Genomic DNA, 15102 nt, shown 5'->3' with positions numbered 1-15102 from the left:
CAGACTTTTATAAAACCTATTGAGGAAAGCAAACTCTTTCAAAGCATTTGTTATCACTTTAGAGGCACCGTTTCAAAAGCTGATGAATTAATTAAAATAATTATTACCTCCCTATTTAAGCAAGCCTCCCAGAATTTCTTTCTTATTAGTACTGCTGGCTTAGTTTGAGTTCATTTACATCTTAAAATACCATTTTTAAAAATTTGATCTAATTCTTGTCATTCCATATACTATCATGTCCTTGTTTGATGCTATTTATTTTGCATTGACTAAATAGAACAGTTATTTTTGTCCATCCGCAAATGTTATTTGGCAAATATTCAATCAAATTATTATGCATTGGATACTTTTCTAATATGTGGCCACTTTGGAGACTTTAGGGATGGGTTTTCATATAATACAGTTTCTTTAGTGCTCAAGCAGGCTGTCTTTTGGGAATTACAAGTTTACCTGTCCTTGTGTCCAATATCAGTGTAGGAACTGCTTTTTGTTAAATGTGGGCTCCCCTTCATGCAGCATGGCCTAGCAGTTGGTAGAAGCTTACTATTTTTCTTGAAAAACAAAGTAACGACGATTCAACAAATGAGTGACTTAGGCTTTTATTTGTTGTGCACTAAATCTGAAGTCAATATTTTGAAGATACAGAATTATTTGGCAAAGAAGATCCCGGCATAGTAGCCCATCTACATGGAAAGGAGCTAGCAAGGATCCAAGAGAGCAGGGAAATGGAAGGAAGATTGCAAGAGGCTACCAGGCAGGCACCAAAGTGCTACACAGGCAGCATCCAGAGAGTCAGCAAGAATGACCCCTCAATGAAAGTCCAACTATGGGGCCAGAAGTGTTAGATATATCCCCAAATCAGTGAGAGGCAAATAGGGGAATATCTCCCTGTTTGAAAAACTAAAGATTTGTTCAGTCACTTTTCAAGCAGCTGTTAATCTCAACAATTTATAGTGTCCCACTACTATTTACCAGATAGGATATTAGCTGCTGTCTAGAACATACGGTCATGTCTGCCATTTGATGGTTGCTCAATAGCTCTTTATTAAATGGAACTGGCTGAAGATAAATTGCATGAAGTGAGTAAGGCCGAAGTAACTCTGGATCAAAGGGAAGAAAAGCTTAGGCAAGATTTTTTGGCTGCCCAAGTATGTAATAAGCAGCCCATGAGTCTCTCCACAACTCTCTGCACCTTCTCAGCAACACTGACCCTCACCCAGGATGTTTTGCTTTTCTTCCCTTTGATCCAGATTTACTTCGGCCTTACTCGCTTTATGTAATTTATCTTCAGCCAGTTCCATTTAATAAACAGCTATTGAGCAACCATCAAATGGCAGACATGACCGTATGTTCTAGACCGTATATGCTATCCAAATTTATTGTTACATCTTCTTATATAATTTCTCATTGGCTTTTCTGTTCTTAAAGTAGAAGAGGGAATTTGAGTTGGAGAAGATTGCCTGGCTCTTGAAGAACTGCACTTGATGTGACATAAGCCCACAGTCCCATCTGGACTCAGTAATACCTACAGTAGAATTAGCTATGACTGGATGAACACAAAATCATACATTTACTAGTTTGCTATCACTTCTGTTGTGATCAGCTAATCTGTGTAAACATGGAGATGAAACACTAAGAGCAGGCAATCCCAAGAGCCGTGAAAGAAACAGGTACATTTTTTGGATTAAAAATGTTTTTATTTTGGCATTGAATACAACACTGAGCTGCTGAGTCTTATACTGAAATAATTAGAAGCTTAAAGATCTTCTTCCAGTTTTTCTGTGTACAACCAAAGGCTTATGACCATATTAAATATGGGGAAGAGAATTGTCATTGTGTATCTACAATGCCTAAGACTATTTTGCATACAAGAAACTGATCAAAATCAGCTAACTTGAATTGAGTTTGGAGCATGTAGATTCAGGCGTCAGACAGAGATCATGCTGTCAGATTAGCTGTAGAGTACAAGAGGGGAAGGAGAAGAGAAGAAATCAAGGATGGATTAATCTCAAAGGGGAGAGAATATGCACTAACAAGTCCTGAAGTAGAATTTGAAGAACAGAGATAATAGCCATGGATTAAGAAGAACAAAACAAGCTGCTAATTGAGGAGTTCTGTTGATCAATTCATATTTTAGATCTTGGTTTTGACACTGTCAACTGATAAACATAGTCTTCCAGCATTTCTTTCAAAGAAATAGCCCATATGTCTATTAAATATGAGTTATAAATGACCTGAATATCTAAGCTTCTTGTAGTAATAATAATTTGAAAATCTTAGCATTTTTAGAAGCTTCTATAGGTTGGGTCATATCTTCTCCCCCCAAATCTTGTCTTTTATGCCAGCAAATACTTGACATTATATAGGTAAATCAAATGTTGCAAGAAATGTTTACATAGTCTCTATGCATTTACCCAACAGCTTTAGTCCCTTTCTTTTAAAAGGGATTAAAAGCCAATTTGCTGCATAAGAACAAGAATACCTCACTACCACATTATCCCAAATATAAAAGTCCCCTTTTGGGATAATGTGGTAGTGAGGTGTTCTGGTTCCTATGCAGCAAATCAACTACATCAACATGTTTCAGCTATAAATTGTCTAAGAAACTATCGGCTTTAAAAAATTTTTATTCATAAAATATCAATGACTAACAATAGAAATTGATGGCAAGCCTACTGCATAACAGTAACAAGGAATACAGCAAAAAATAAAGGAACCAAAGCCACTCCTGCTCAAAAATAGATTAAAAAAGCAGTATATAATTTGTTTACTAATTGTATGTTGTAGACTGAAATTTTGTTCAGAAGACATCATGAGTAAATATTAATAGTTGTAAAGGCCAAGAGATTAAACTTGATATGTGGTTGGCTCTGGATTTGACCTTGGGCTTCCCTGACTAGAAAGTCACTGCTCTTTTCCAAAGACTCCAAAACTAGAAAAAGCTAGCTTGGAAAACTTGCTGAGCCAGGAAAAAGAAGAAAAACTGATTATGCACTAAACTCTAAGAAGATCAGAGAAACATTCTCAAGACAAATCTCAAAGGTGAGTGATCATCTGTTTCTAAGAAAACAGGACTTGCAAAGTCTACTCTGGCATTTTTGCCAAAGAATGCTGAGTTTAAATTAAAGGCAGGCATAAAACAAGCTTTAAAACGATTGGCTGAAAATATATTCTTTAAAAAATCTACTGTAGCTAATGAAATGGTCATACTAGTAAAAGATCATTTCAAAGCCTATTTTACACTTTTCTTCTCCAAAGAAACTCAAAGTCATTTATGTACAGTATTACCCAGGAGTCCAAACTGTCCAATGCTAGAGAAAGTAAAGGTATGAAGTGATGAAAATAAATACTTGAATCATAGTTCTCATACCCTGACAAATCACTTATGCTCTTAAAGTCCCTTAATCTTGACTACAAAGCTTTTACACAGAGTCAGTGAAAAGTAAGGAGAGGTTGGTGGGTTTAAAATGAGTTCCTACACAATACATAAACAGAAGTATTATGGGGAAAGAGGGAAAGGCAAAAGGAGGAGCATTCCCAGCTCTAGAGTTCAAAGTTCAAAGCTTTCCCTTGTTGAACTCCAAGAGGGTACAAGGAGCACACTGCTTTCTCCTGGCTCAGAGAAAGGTGCTCAGCTGTGAACAAGGTTCTAACCACAATGTGTCTAGTCCTTTATAATTAAGCAAACACCCACACACACATATACAAACAAGCACATATATACACATATTTGCACACACACACACAATTTGAGATCTCCCTACTTGCCTACCAAAATCTCACAAATACACATGCAGACATGTTGTGAACTGAACGCGAGCCTGGGAATCTCATCCAGTGAGAGGGTCCCAAACCTGGAAGAAAGCATGCACTGGAAAAAAGGAGAAAGAAAAGAGCGAGGTCTGGAGGACCAGGTGAGCTATGCCCATGCAGCAATTTTATTTTTGCAATAGGTTCCATTATATAGTTTTCTGCTTAATGTTGTTTACATCAGATCAAAATACTTAAGTCACAAGGTAAGCAAGTTAAGCCCACTAAGTAAGTTATACCCAGTAAGTAAGTTACACCCAGTAAGTCAAGGTAAGTAAGTTACACCCAGTAAGTCAAGGTAAGTTACACCCAGTAAGTCAAGGTAAGTAAGTTACACCCAGTAAGTCAAGGTAAGTAAGTTACACCCAGTAAGTCAAGGTAAGTTATACCCAGTAAGTCAAGGTAAGTAAGTTACGCCCAGTAAGTTACAGCCAGTAAATACTTAAGTTAATATTTTACAACAAATGTATCAAGGATCCAAAATGAACACAATGAAGCAATAAACCATAGGGAGCCGAAAGTGGACACAATGCCTCCCAAGTCCTCATATCCATAAAGTAATGTCTGTTAATTATTTTGAATAACATAGTCCCTCTCTCGGTTTCTGCTTTCCCTCAGCTTGACTCCCCCAACCAGGGATCTGTGTCCGGGCTCAAGCTCACCATATGGCGAGGCCCATTTCCTAGGGGCCTCACACGCGAGCGATCCCCACAGATCTCCCTCAGTATAGCTCCCTCACAGACACACACACGTATATTAGGAACACACACATACACGCATACATACCAGCACACTGTTGCACATGCCTGTGCACACACATCACATATGAACACACCACAATGTATATCTCACACTCACACACATATATATACACAACTGCACACCACACAATGTATGCCAATGTATGTGCACATACTTAAACATGTACTTCATGTAGATACATATGCACAGACTCTCATACACATAACCCTCACACACTTACATAATACACACAGGAAAATACACAACAAAACTAACACAGGGATGCACACACATTGGGTAAGTATTCACTCACATATTACAAGGCATGCATGCAGATGCTCATATACATCCTTGCACACATGCACACAGGCACACATACAGATACATTCACAGACACAGGTGTACACATAATAATCAAAGACTATAGATAAATTAAATACATCTCTATTAAAATGTTTAGGAATTTTAAGTTATAATGAAGGAAAATAAAGGAAAGGGAAATCAATAACCTTGTTACCGGGTGAAGAAAATATCTTCAAGTCCCTGAGACCTTCCCTTGCAGAATGGAGATTGCCATTTTAATTCAAGAGAAGCCCAGCGTTAATGCCAAAACAAATTATAGTAGGTGTGTCTGACTCTAAAATGTCGGGCAGCACTGCTTAATCCTCTAAACACACAATTCAGTTCCCAGCTGAGTTGAGCAATTTGATCAAGGTCACTAAGAATGGTAAACAGCTTCAGCTTGACTAACATTTGAACATGAACCACAGGACCACTCCCCTACACTCATTTCATAAACAAGATAAGGAAATGGATTTAAAATATAGATTTCTCCATTTAAAATTCTATTTAATTCATCATCATACATTAGAAGTTTGACAGTGATGAGGTGCTCATGATTTATATATGAATCTGTTGCCTTTTAAGCACATTCATAACACATGGAAGACGGAGATTGTATATATAATTGGTATTCTCTGCATTAAAGAGGCCCAGCTAACAGCTAATACACTTTAAGGATGCCAAATCATGCTACTTTAAATATGGTTAACAACAGCAAATTTGAAAGAAAAACATCTCCAAAGCTCCATCTTACATACATTTAAATAATTATTTTTGTGTATGGAAAGAAATACCAATATTCTCTAAGTGTGCAGATATAAAGCATAATTCTTTACCACCCTCTTGTGGTGATTTTAAAGAACAATGCTCTGATCACTGAATTCCCCCTCCATATTTCTAAGTAATACTGAGTCTCTACAATTCCTTGAAGGTGAATCATAAGAAATTGCAGATTTTTGACAATTGTTGACCTATAAAATGGTGATTTCATGTGATATTGCTTCAATTAATCATTTCCCATTTGCTCTGAAGTCAAGGAGGATTCATGTACCATTTACTTGGATTTTTTAAAACTGCCCTTCCCTACAAATTCCCTGTCTAGCTTTAAGGGTAAAAAGAATTGCATCTTACCTCTCCTATCCACATTTTTTGCTTCTTATAAACATGATCTAACTCATTAGAGTTGGCTCCATCCCTATGCTGTGTGCATGACGCCTTCTTTCCTAACTCGGTTCCTCACTTCACTGAGGTCCCTTCCTGCCTCATTCAATAGCTACACAGTCTTTATTATCCAGACAGATATAACTTTCTTGGATATATCCAGTGCACTTAGATCTGTGCCTTCTCTCTATTCCAATGGCAATACCTGGACCTAATAAATTAATTGTTCTATATTGTCTCATTTACCAGCTGTTTTGTTTTTCTCTCCCCACTTACACATTAACATACCAACTGCCCAGCCATCATATTATGCTCAGAGGGGAATATCTCTCTCTCTCTCTCTCTCTCTTGTAGGCAGAATAATGGTCTCCAAAAGATGTCCACAGCCTAATCCCCAGAAATGGTGAATATGGTAGATTGTATAACAAAGGACAGTTAAAGGTGCTACCAAGCTGACATTAAAATAGAAAGATTATCCTACACTTTCAAGGTGGACCTAATGTCATCTCCTCAAAAGTGCAGGAGGAGACAAAAGCAAGAGAATTGGAGAGACGGCACTCTGAAAATTATTCAGCCAAACCTTGTGGGTTTTGAAGATGGAGGAACAGAGCCATGAGCCAACGAATGTGGATGACCTCTAAAAGCTAGAAAAAGCCACGGAATGGATTCTCCCTAGAACCTCCAGAAGGAATGCAGCCCTACAGATACTTTCACTTTAGCTTAGTGATCTATTTTGGACTCTGACCTCCAGAACTGTAGCATAAAATATGTATTACTTGACACTAAATTTGTGGTAATTTGCTGCAGCAGCAATAGAAAAAGCTCCCTCTATCCACAGCTTTATACTGGCTTTGGTAGGAGACGTTTGAGGGAAGCAGCATAGAGAGGAGACAACACAAATTGTACGAGTCTCTGTCTTACACAGGCTGCTATTATCTTTGGAGTTAGAGAGACATGGCTTCTATTGACCCTACTACTCATTAAACTCTTGAACATGTGGCTCAGCCTCTCTAAGACTCATCTTCTTCCCTCTTAATGAAAGAAAGGAGGATTTACAAGGCATCATCCACTATAGGCTTATTAGGATTTTAGATATATAAACTTCTAACTGCTAAGCTTTACAGGCATAATTTGGTAAAATTCCTCTCTATCTAAAAATATCCATTTTGTAGGAAGTTCTCAAGACTCAGAATAGATAACAAATGGAGTATGTAGAGGAGGAAAAATCTTTTTCCTCTTCCCATCTGCAATGGACTGAATTTTTCTGTTCCCCCACAATTCATGTTGAAACTCTAATCCCAATGTAATGGTATTTGTAGGTGTGGCCTTTGGGAAGCAATTAGGTCATGAGAGCGGTACCATTATGAATGGGACTGGTGACCTTATAAGGGGACGCTGGACAGCTAGCTCTTTTTACATTATATGAGGATACCAGGAGAAGTCAACTATGCAAACTGCAAGAGGGCTCTTACCAGAACATAACTATGCTGGCACTCTGATCTAAGAGTTCTTCCAGCCTCCAGAACTGTGAGAAATAAATATTTGGTGTTTATCCACTAAGTCTATGGTAATTTGTCATAACAGTTTGAACAGACTAAGACACTATCTTGTGTTCGTTGTAAACTAAACTGACAAAAGATAGATTAATATGAGAAAAACAAAGAGTTCATTAATGTGTGCAGAGCACATCACCTGGGAGAAACCTCAGTGATGAATGACTCAAAGGGATGACTAAACTTGAGCACATCAGACTGGGCAGGATAGCAAGACCCCATCTCTACCAAAAGTACAAAATTAGCCAGGTGTGGTGATGTGCACCTGTAGTCCTAGCTACATGGGAAGCTGAGGCTAGAGGATCCCTTGGGCCAGGAGTTGGAGGCTTCAGTAAACTATGATCACATCACTGTATTTTAGCCTGGGTGACAGAGCAAGACCATGTCTCGGGGGAAAAAAAAGAACCTGTGCATATACAGTATCTTAGAAAACAATAATACATTTGTAAAAAGATGGCCTTCCAAGGGCTATAACCTGTGGTGGGCTGTATACAGGGGGTGAAACCAATAGAAGGTAAAGGTTCTTTTAGTAAAGTTATATAGATTCTTCAGGTGCCATCTCTGGGCTGATAGGAATCTAGCATTGTCTCTGGTGATTAAAAATAGTTCTACTCTTCCTTGTAGATAAAGGAAGAACAGAGAGTATATACTATATCTGTTTTTTTCTCAATTGCCTTTAGCTCAAAACAATTATATGGAAGAGTAGCATATTTTGGAGTGGCATACTCTAAACGCCTCAAGACAGATAATTAGCTCAGAGAAGATATCACAGTTATGCAAAAGCCCATTGATACTGGGCAGATGTAAAATTTGTATGTATTAACAGAAGCAGCACTGTACCTTTCGGTTCATTTATCAACTCTGTCCTTCTTAGCTTCAACCAGCATTTATGCCTGAGGAACACAGATTTTCTGTGATTGCCTGAGGAAGTCAGTTCATTCTTCAACAAACTCAGTGGAATTGAAAAGACTAGAGACTGGCTTCAGTGGTCAACATCCTCCCACCCAGGACACTCTTGACATGTACTGGAATACTGCCATATCTCTAAATATTAAAAAAGAAACAAAAAATGTTAAAAAAATTTTAGGAGTCTGGTTCAGCTTTGACGTGTCTGAACTTGGAGGTCATACTTGGCCTATGACAAGAAATGGCTGAACCAACTGAAAATCAATAGTTTTTCTTGGACTCATTGGTGTATGCAGACAGACACACCTGACATCTGCTTATCTGGAAGAGAAGAAGCTGGTGCCATACACTGGTAGGAACATTCATTTGATAATTTTAATGAATTGCTGAGAGCTGTGTATGAATTAGTATGAGACTGAGAAACTATTAGGAGCTGGATTATTAGGGGTAGGGGTCCCCCACACCTTAAAGGGCTTTATATTTAGGAACCCCAAGAGGTTCTCATAGTAAACATCTGAAAATATTTTTTTCATGGCTCTGGCAGGTGGAAGGAAAAGTAATCATTGTGAAATAGCTCAGTCTTCTCCTTAACAAAGGCTGACACTCCAGAAGAAAGACTCTACTAAGTTTATCACAGCAGAGACATTCCTCCCACTGAAGCTCCTAAGAAAGGAAAACAAACCAACAGAAATCAAGTTTCAAGGAAGTATGTTGAGGGTGCTGCAGCCAGGGAAGAGAACAGGGGGAAGCAGGTGGACAAAAGCTAGATCACGAAGGACACAGCCCCAGATTTAAGTGGCACGGGGTGGTGGAAGTGCCTGTAATCTCAGCCTCTTGGGAGACCCAGGAGTTCCATCACATCACTGGACTCCAGCCTGAGCGGCAGAGTGAGACTATCTTTGATACAGGAACTAAAAAGAAATTATTTAGGCAGATAGTGAGAGTAAAAGAGTCCTCCGCCAGCTTTTCCGTTTAATAAAAAGCAGTCCCCAAATAATTTCTTTTCTAACAAAAAGCAGCCTGAAAAATCAAACTGCAGGCACAGATAGGCAGGCTGGAAGGTTGTACAGGTGAATGCCGGCAGCTGTGCCAATAGAAAAAGGAAACCTGGAAGTCAGGTATATCCAACATAGAGGTTCCCTCTTCCGTTTTCTTTGTTACCACTTGTGCATGGACAGCATGGTACTGGCCTGGTGGAAAACCCATTTACATAATAAAAGATCAGGGTGGGATGACCAGCCTCTTTGCATGCTATGTAAATTGGTTGCATATCTATTCCAACCAATCCTCTGTGCCCTATGTAAATCAGACACAGCCTCCTCAAGCTCATCTATGAAAGCAGCTGCATCTTGTTGCAAGCCCAGAAAGTCAGTCCGGTCCCCCTCCTCTGCATGAGGAATGTTTCTTCTTTCTTCTGTCTATTAAACTTCCATTTTTTTGTTTGTTTGTTTTTTTGAGATGGAGTCTTGCTCAGTAGAGACAAGGTGTTACCATCTTGGTCAGGCTGGTCTTGAACTCCTGACTTTATGATCCACTGGCATTGGCCTCCCAAAGTGCTGAGATTACAGGCATGACCCACCACACTTGGCCTAAACTTCTGTTCTTAAGTGTATTCTTCGTGTGTCTGCATCATCGATTTCCTTGACATGAGACAATGAACCTCCAGTATGTCCCCAGACCGTGACACTGCTTCATATACAAAAAACAAAAACAAACAAAAAAAGATTTAATTGGAGAATTATAATAAGGTAATGTCTCTACTACATCTTAACATCATACCATCAGCCTGCAACACAATGACAGTGGGTCACAACAGAAAAAGCTCTCTCTTTGAAAAGAGGTACATACTTAGGGAAGTGTAAAGTCAAGATGGGAGACAAAAGGGGGAGAAAAAAAAGATCATTAGCTGAATTTAAAGCCTCTGGCACCTACAGCTACAGCAAATATTAAATACAACCCTACTCCTACAGAGGTTAAAATAAATGTTCACACTGAAGACTTACTTATCTTTTTTTTTTTTTTGAGACAGTCTCACTCTGTCGACAGGCGCCAGGCTGGAGTGCAGTGGCGCAGTCTCGGCTCACGGCAACCTCCGCCTCCCGCGTTCATGCAATTCTCTTGCCTCAGCCTCTTGAGTAGCTGGGACTACAGGCATGCACCACCGCACCCAGCTAATTTTTTGTATTTTTAGTAGAGACGGGGTTTCACTGTGTTGATGGTCTCGATCTCTTGACCTCGTGATCCGCCTGTCTCGGCCTCCCAAAGTGCTGGGATTACAGGCAGACTTCTTATCTTAGTTCCTGTTACCTTATGATACTTAAGGAACTAGTTCCTTAGTTCCTTATGATACTTTGTAGAAATCTATACATGATTTCTACAAAGTATCATAAGGCATGATAAAGGACAAGGGCAAACAGAATCTGAAGAGACAAAGCTACCATCAGAACAACACTTACATATGACTCAGCTGTTGAAATCATCTTTTTAAAATAAATATGATTAACATTTTAAGGATCCTAATGGAAATAGTAGTGGGTAATGTCAGCAGAGGGATAGAAACTCTAAGAAACAAATGAAAATGCTAGAAATAAAAAATCCTCTATATGGTTATGGAAATGCCTTTGATAGGTTTATGAATGGATTTGACACAGCGAAAGAAAAATTTCAGTTATTTTAAAGATAGGTCAATAGAAACTTCCCAAAGAGAAATATTAAAATGAAAAAAATAAATAATTTTTTTTAAAAAGGGCCAGGTACAGCAGTGGCTCACACCTGTAATTCCAACACTTTGGGAGGCCAAAGCAGGCAGATCACTTGAGGTCAGGAGTTCAAGATCAGCATGGCCAACATGGTGAAACCCTCTTTCTACTAAAAATACAAAAATTAAATGGGTGTGGTGGCATGCACCTATAATCACAGCTACTCGGGAGGCTGAAGCAAAACGACTTGAACCCGTGAGGTGAAGGTTGCAATGAATTGAGATTGTATCACTGCACTAAAACCTGGATGACAGAGTGAGACTCTATCTCAAAATATATATATATAAAGTAAAAATAAATAAAAAACCCCAGAACTTCTAAAACTGTAGAACAATTTCAAACGGCATAACATATGCAGAAATACTAAAAAGAGAAGAGAAAACAGAAAAGTAGGAATGTTTAAAGCATTAAAAAAAAAGCAATAAAGTTTGGAATTCTGCATATATCACCAAGTAAAGCATTTACCAAGATATTTTCCAAATTAACAAGTGACATTATGGGTGCCTGTATTGTTGTAGAAGAGCCTGTATTTCTGTGAGCAATGAGTTCATTAAAGCAGAAGGTAACAGAAAAGGAGCCTTGTAGGAGAATGGTAAGCAGAGGTGATTGTGAAGGATCATGAATATCACTATATCATTTCGACCTCAATCCAAAATCCGTGATGTAACTTTGCCTTAAAAAAACATAGTAATAATGGGATTTAGAGTAAGATGAGGCTGGAAAGCTGTAAGTCCGTAAGTCCTTACTGCAAAATTGTAGGAAAGGAATAGTAAGAACCATGTCTGTGGCAAAAGCTAAAGACTTTTACTAGAGATAGGACATGGAGTAAGTCCTATAACCAAGTAGAAAAATAGTAAAAGTAATAGACTAATAAAAAACAATCAAGTAAGAGATTCAAGTTGGGAAATCCCACTGATCAGCACCAATATGAAATTATCATCCAACAAAGGAGTTGACATTTCTAATTTAGAATTTTCAAAACTGCAAGTAGCAACAAAGATGTCATTTAGAACTTTCTCTGGAAAGCCCCTACAATTTATAAATGCATAAGGAAGGGCATACTTAACCACTCATGTGACCTTGAAAATCATGGAGAAGGATGTCCATGTAGATAGTAGTGGATAATGCAAATATGGCTGTTTTTAAAATTTCTGAGAGACCACTATTAAAGCTTCATATCTTACAAATACAGATGCTATGGGCATTTGATTTTGGCCTCACTGACTTCAACACTCTAATTACCAGTTTTATTTATGGATGAATTAGTCGAATAGCTGTGTGATTTATCCTGATTGGTTGTCATCATGGCACATTTGCAGAAGGAATAGTCAATGAAATGAATTTTTAGCAAGAGCTATTCTGGCTTCCTTCAATATACATGTGGTGTCAAGGCCTGACAGTTATATCTTGCATATTTTAAGGCACCCTGTCTCTTGAGTATAGTATCTAAGAGTTTATTTAAGCAAAAATTATAATACTTGCATCATGGATGATGTGATATGAAGGCAAGATGATTACATGGCTAAATGGTCTTTCACTGCTTCTACTATAATGAACTGTCAAAGGACCTGTCAAAAGAGGGTACAAATTGGTGACCACATCGGGGTAGATCCAGCCCCCAGATGTGTTTGCTTAGATCATGAAATATTTTATGACTTTTAAAATAAACCAACAAAATATTGTTTTGGAAAAAAATAGATTTTACATGAACTACTCCCCACCCCCATGTGCATGCGTGCGTGCGAGCACGCACACACACACACGTACACTTTAGAGCTTAGCAATACTGTTCCTGCAATTCTGTGTCAATAATGACCTAACTGTAGTCTCCATTACTCCTCAAATGCATTCATTCACATTTAATCTCTGCGGTTTCCTTTATTTAAATTACTTGCTTAGCCCATTGTTGTTAGTCAACCAGGGTGCCATAACAAAATACCACAGCCTGGTATTCTCTTATAGTCCTGGAGGCTGGAAGTCCAATACCTAGGTGTTAGCAGGTTGGTTTCTTCTGAGGCCTCTCCTTGGTTTGCTGCCTTGATGCTGTGTCCTTGCATGGGCTTTTCTCTGTGCACATGCCTTCCTGGTGTCTCTTCTTCTTATAAGGACACCAGTCCTACTGGATTAGGGTCAGAGGCTTATGACCCCATTTAATCTTAATTACCTCCTTAATGGCCATATCTCCAAATATAGTCATATTGGGGTTAAACTTTTAACATAATGAACTTTGGTGGGTCACAATTCAGTCCATTACATCCCTGTAAACATTTGAGTTTGTGAATGTTTACAAGACATTTTTAATTTTTTTATATTGGGAGGAGCCATCAAGTAGGACTCAACATAGAAGAGGCAGAAGGAGACTCGGAGACTGGGATGTCATTGGCTTGACTTCCTAACTGATATAGCTCCTACGTCATTGCCGCTGTCCAATCAACTTTTGCTTTACCTTTTCTGAGATAGCTAAATGTTCCTGCTAATCGTTGCCAACCAGATCCTTTTCCATTAAAGCATACTGTTTTGATTGATCAGCTTGCATTTGTGGAAAGATTGTGTTTGAGTTATCATTCATTGCATCATGTAAAGTCTTGTTTATTTAAATACCTGGAGAAGAGTTCCTGATAATGCTGATGGCAGTTACCCTGCTGTTCTTTTGAGCAACTAGTCTCTGAAAAAATAAATCATTAGGACAATGTGTTTTGCATAAAAGCCATATATTCTCTTTGGCTGGTCACTGCAAAGCAGAGACGTCTATTCTTTTGGCTTCTCTGGGCCACAGTGGAAAAAGAATTGTCTTGGGCCACACATAAAACACACTAACACTAGTGATAGCTAATACGTTTTTAAAAATTGCCCCCAAATCTCGTAATGTTTTAAGAATGTTTACAAATTTATGTTGGCCCACGTTCAAAGCCATGGGCCACAGGTTGGGCAAGCTGCCTGTAAAGCTTAGAAACTATGCCACTTAGAAACCAAGAAGTACCTGCAGGCTGGCATAAGGCCTCATAATGGTAATCCCAGCACTTTGGGAGACTGAGGCAGGAGGATCGCTTGAACCCAGGAGTTTGAGACCAGCGTGGGCAACATGGTAAAATCTCCTCTCTACAAAAAATAAAGAAAATCGACAGGGTGTGGTGGCATGTGCCTGTGGTTCCAGCTACTTCAGATGCTGAGGTGGGAGGATCACCTAAGTCTAAGAGGTTGAGGCTAGAGTTAGCCAGGATCATGCCACTGCACTCTAGCGTGGACAACAGGGTGAGACTGCCCCACTGCCCCCACCATCCCAAAAAACGTGCCCTGGAGTCAGAAAGCATAAACTCAAAATCCTCCCCTGCACTCACTAAGTGTTTAGTTTTCAGCAAGTTACTTATTCTCTTAGAACCCTGGTTTCCTCACCTGTAATTTGAAAAACACAATAACAGTAAATGCTCTTAGTCCAGTTTTTGACAAACTTTTTGTGCTCAGGAATCACCTGGGACCTTGTTAAAATGTAGATTCTGATTCAACAGATCTAGAATGAGGCTAGAGTTGTCACATTTCTCACAAATCCTAGCTGATGCTGATGCTGTCGGTCTGTGGAATACACTTGGAGTGGCAGGGTCTTTGAGGATTAAATGAGATATAGGTGGAAAGCAGCTAGAACCCTGCCTGTAACATTGTAAGAATTCAAAACAACCTTCCCCCAAAAGTTGGTGTTATTCAGACAAAGCTTTTAGGTCAGTATAATCTGCCTTTGTAGAGAGGAGATTTTACCGTGTTACCCACGCTGGTCTCAAATTCCTGGGTTCAAGCTACCCTCCTGCCTCAGTCTCCCAAAGTGCTGGGATTACCAT

This window comes from Callithrix jacchus, chromosome 15 (assembly GCF_049354715.1).
Source record: "Callithrix jacchus isolate 240 chromosome 15, calJac240_pri, whole genome shotgun sequence".
Lineage (NCBI taxonomy): Eukaryota > Metazoa > Chordata > Mammalia > Primates > Cebidae > Callithrix > Callithrix jacchus.
This window is presented reverse-complemented; position numbering follows the sequence as displayed.